This window comes from Eriocheir sinensis, chromosome 47, assembly GCF_024679095.1.
Source record: "Eriocheir sinensis breed Jianghai 21 chromosome 47, ASM2467909v1, whole genome shotgun sequence".
Taxonomy (NCBI): Eukaryota; Metazoa; Arthropoda; class Malacostraca; order Decapoda; family Varunidae; genus Eriocheir; species Eriocheir sinensis.
The window spans coordinates 5,712,864-5,717,863 of record NC_066555.1 but is presented as its reverse complement, the minus strand read 5'-3'; the positions used below and the strand labels follow the sequence as shown (position 1 = coordinate 5,717,863).

At 45.1% G+C, this 5,000-nt stretch overlaps 1 protein-coding gene across 1 annotated transcript in view; it reads right to left on the bottom strand.

Moving 5' to 3' along the window:
- LOC126981297 (protein phosphatase 1 regulatory subunit 14B-like) overlaps window positions 1-5,000 on the bottom strand; it is a 93,572-nt gene that overhangs the window by 87,822 nt on the left and 750 nt on the right. The window lies entirely within an intron of this gene.

Sequence of the window (5,000 nt, the reverse complement as noted above, 5' to 3'; positions counted from 1 at the left end):
GTTCTTCATAGGGTTTCGTCCTCAGTGATGGTATCATCTTCGTGGCGCGGCGCTGTACTCTCTCAAGTAATTCAATGTCTTTCCTGTAATTAGGAGACCAGAATTGCACGGCGTATTCCAGGTGGGGCCTTACCAGCGAATTATACAAGGATAACATAACTCCCGGCGTCTTGTATTCGAAGTTCCTCGATATGAACCCAAGCATTGTATTGGCTTTCTTACAGGCGGACTTGCAGTGTTTTGTTTGTTTCAAGTCACTGCTGATGGTGACCCCGAGGTCTCTTTCCTCTTGCACAACATGTAGTGGTTCGCCACCCATGTGGTATATGTGGTTGCTGTTTCTGGATCCGATATGCATTACTTTACATTTGGTAGTGTTGAAGGACATCTGCCATTTTTCTGACCACCGAGTGATCTGGTCCAGGTCTCTCTGGATAATTTCGCAGTCTGCTGTCGTGAGGGCCTTCCCACCCACCTTTGTGTCGTCGGCAAATTTTGAAAGATTGGATTTTAATCCTAGTTCTAGGTCGTTGATATATATGATGAAAAGTATGGGTCCCAGCACTGACCCCTGTGGCACTCCACTTGTGACCGGGAGCCACTCGGAGGCCTGTCCGTTGAGTACAACTCGTTGTTTTCTTTCAGTGAGCCAGTCTTTGATCCACGCTGTCAGATCGTCGCCTAATCCCGCCGACTTAAGTTTCTTGAGGAGTCTTTCGTGTGGCACTTTGTCAAAGGCTTTCTGAAAGTCTAGATATATAACATCACTGGGGATATGATTATCCCAGTTTTCATAGATACCTTGGAAGAAGTCCAATAAATTGGTTAAGCATGAGCGCTTGTTCCTGAAACCGTGCTGAGCATCGGAAATGATGTTGTTGTCTTCAAGGAACCTAACGAGTTTGTCTCTGATGATCTTCTCGAGGATTTTTCCGGCCACTGAGGTCAAGCTGATTGGTCTGTAGTTTAGGGCCACACTTTTGTCTCCCTTTTTGTAGATCGGTGTTACGTTCGCTTGTTTCCAGTCTTTCGGGACTTTGTTTTGTTGTAGTGACAGATTGTAGATGGCGGTGAGTGGCTTGAGGATTTGCTGCTTGAGTTCCTTGAGCAGCCTGGGTGACAAGTCGTCGGGTCCGGTAGACTTGTTTGTCTCGAGTTTGTCTAGGTACTTTTTCACATCCCGTTCGTCGATTGTACCAATTTCTAGGGGAGTGATTCCCATCGGTGGGGAAGGGCTCTCGGGTACGGACTGGGTATTCTCGACCGTGAACACAGACGCGAAGTTCCTGTTTAGGATTTCGACCATTTGTCTACTGTCCTGTGTTAGTACGTCACTTTCATCTTTTAGGGGACCGATATTGCTTTTTGTCTTCTTTTTGGTTCTTATATACGTGAAGAACTTTTTCGGGTTGGACTTGGCTTCGCGTGCAATTTGCTTTTCATAGTCACGTTTACTCTGGCGAATGAGTGTTCTGCAAGCTCTGAGGCTTTGATGGTACTGTTCGCGTGCCTCGTCAGTGCTGTTTTCCTTTAGCAAGTTGTATTTTCTCTTCTTCAAATTAATCGCCCGTCGAACTTGGGTAGTCATCCACGGTGTGCTTGTGGCATTATTTGTTCTCCTTGTCTTCATGGGAACAGTCGTTCTCTCTACCTCCAGGAGTTTGTTCTTAAAGCCGTTCCACGCGCCGTCCACCGGAGTGAGGTTCATGGGTTCCCAAGTTGTCTGGGTTAGCAGCTCACGAGCGAAGTTAAAATTGGCTTTTTTGTAGTCTGGAATCTTGGACATGTTTTCGGTGAGTTCATGGTCTGTTCTGATTTTTAGGCGAATTAGGTGATGGTCGCAACCATCCAGTTTTTCGCCGACTTGACATTCACGTGTGAGATCTGAATCACTCACGAGTACTAGGTCTAATAAGTTATTTTCCCTCGTCGGTTGGGTAACAATCTGAGTAAGAAAATTGTGCTCAACATTTCGAGCAATCTGTTACCCTCCCGATCTCCAATCATCGTGGTCCAGTCAATGTTGGAACAGTTAAAGTCCCCGATAATGACTGACTGTTTGTTTTGTGTTATGGTGTGAATTTCCTCGTACAGCGCTTCGTCGTCCGCTGCTTGTTGCTTTGGAGGTCTGTAAACGGTTCCAATCGTTATTTTGTTGTACTTGCTAGTCTCCAGTTCAACATATACAGTGTCATATTTCTCTGAGTCTTCTTTGGTTATTTCCACGGCAGGGTATTTGTTCTTGACGTAACAGATGACACCTCCTCCTTTCTTGTGAAGTCTGTTTTGTAGAAGCTCTCGTATCCCGGAATTGAGAATTCGGTCATTAGGTGGTCAGAGGTGGCCCACGTTTCGGTGATGGCAATCACGTCCGGACTTTCTACGTCAACATAGGCAAGTAACTCATCCCGTTTGGGTATTAAGCTCCGCGCGTTGGTGTATAGGACAGAAATGTCCTTCTTGACTTCAACGCTTCGCGGCACAGTAGTCTGGTGTCTGCTTGTGTTCACTGTTGGGGTCATTGGTGTAATGAGCGGTCCCTACTGGTTGGTTGTTTACGATACTTTGGTGCCATCCCGCGCTCGGAGTTTTTTGAGTACAAAAGTACCTCCTCGTTCAGCAACCTACCAAGCCGTGCTGAGCCAATCGCATTGAGGTGAAGACCGTCAGGACGGAAAAGGTCGGGGATATCATAGAAATGATCCCACTGACTTGCGAACGAAACTTCCTCGTTCTGGCAGAGGTGCTTCAATCTGTTGTTGATGTTCGACGCCTTTCTGTGGAAGCCTGTGAAGGCGTTGATTCTCGGAAGAATCCCTGAGACAATGATGTGGCTTGACTTTTCCTTGAAGCGGCGGATTACTCGTCGGTAGTCAGCTATAATTTCCTCCGTGGACATTGTTTGGACGTTGTTCGTGCCAGCGTGCAAAACAAAGAGTGTGTCCTGCTCCGTGCGGTCTGAGACGAGGTCTACCGCTTCTTTTATATCTTGTAGTTTTGCACCAGGAATACAGTAGCGTCTTCTGTTCTTGATACTTCGTCCACAGAACTCAGTCAGTTGTTCTCTAACAATGCTGTCACCCACCAGTTTTATGTTAACCTTGGTGTTGATTCTTGATCCGTTGAAGTGTGATCCGTCTTCACAGGAGACGGCTGGGAGGATGGTCTTCCGTCTACGCCTGCAAACTAGGGGGTAGGAGGAGGAGGAGGAGGAGGAGGAGGAGGAGGAGGAGGAGGAGGAGGAAGAAGGAGGTGAAGAGAAGGAAGAAGAAGAAGAAGCAGGAGAAGAAGAAGAAGGAGATGATGATGATGATGATGATGATGATGATGAGGAGGAGGAGGAGGAGGAGGAAGAGGAGGAAGAGGAGGGGGAAGGGGGGGAGGAGGAGGAGGAGGAGGAGGAGGAGGAGGAGGAGGAGGAGGAGGAGGAGGAGGAGGAAGAATGAGAGGAAAAAGAAGATGAAGAAGGCGTAGAAGAAGCAGAGGAGGAGGAGGAGGGAGTGGAGGAGGAGGACGAGGGGGACGAGGAGATGGATGAGCGGGCAGCGGAGGTGGAAGCAGAAGAAGAAGAAGAAGAAGAAGAAGAAGAAGGAGAAGAAGAAGCAGAGGAGGAGGAGGAGGAGGAGAAGGAGGAGGAGGAGGAGGAGGAGGAGGAGGAGGAGGATAGGAAGATAACGAGGAGCAGACCAACTGGGCGAGGGAGGAGGAGGAGGAGGAGGAGGAGGAGGATAACGAGAAACAGAGGACATGGAAGTCGGGAGGAGAATGAAACATGTACAGGCGGGCAGCAGATACCCTATTGACTCATCGCGAGGGTGCGCTCCGGTGATGTATATGGTTGATATTCTGAGACACTTCCTCCTCACAGCAACAATTTCCAAAATCCGAATAGGAGATTAAGCGAAGTCTAATGAGTGTGTTCTTACTTACATGGCACGGAAGAATAAGCAAACTACCACCAGGGCCAGAAAACTACAGGAGTAAAGAAAAGAAGAACCCGCGAGGACAAGGAACAAAAGGAATGACGATAAGGAAAGGAAAGAAGGAAAGGAAGGAAGGAGAATAAGGCGAGGAGGCAATTAGTGACGAGAAATCCAATCTTGGCCGTTAATCAAGAAGCAGCGCGGTGAGGCAGGTGACACACAGGTAAAGTAAGTACAGGGCAGGTGAGAGGAAGGGAAAGTGGCGAGGGAGGGAGGGACGGTAAGATGATGATGATGATGATGATGATGATGATGATGATGATGATGATGATGATGATAGAACAAACCTTTCATATAAATGCTAAAGAACAAAGAGGCGAGTAAATTGGTTACGGTTGATGATGATGATGATGATAGAATAAACCTTTCATATAAATACTAAAGAACAAAGAGGCGAGTAAATTGATAAAGGTTGATGATGATGATGATGATGATGACGGTGATGAAAGATAAGATGACGAGGATTATAGGAGAAAGTTTTCATATAAATTATAATAAAAAACGAAGTAGGTGAGTAGTTTGTCTATAAGTAAGATTTTAAATATCATTCCCTTAAGAGTAGAAAGTTAAGGTGTAAAGTAATATTGAAGAAAGAAGGGGGGGGGAGTTTGAAGGGGGGGAGGGGGGTGTCAGGTAGATGGAAAAAAAAGATGAGAGACTTAAGTTTTGATATAAATAAACTATCAAGAGTATATATTTTTTTTAGTAGGCGAATAAGTTATTTAAGTAAGATTTTAAGTACGGTATTATTACTTTAAAAATTCGTGGGATAGGGTGTAGAAAATATATTAAAAAAATTATAAATAGGTAAAGAAGAAAGGTAAGTAGATGGAAAAATTAGAGTGCAAAATATTTCTCCTATTAAAATATTTCTGTTACCAATTAAAATATTTCTTCTACCTATTAAGATATTTCCCCTACCTATTAAGATATTTTTGTTACCAATTAAAATATTTCTTCTACCTATTAAGATATTTCCCCTACCTATTAAGATATTTATCCTACCTATTAAGGTAT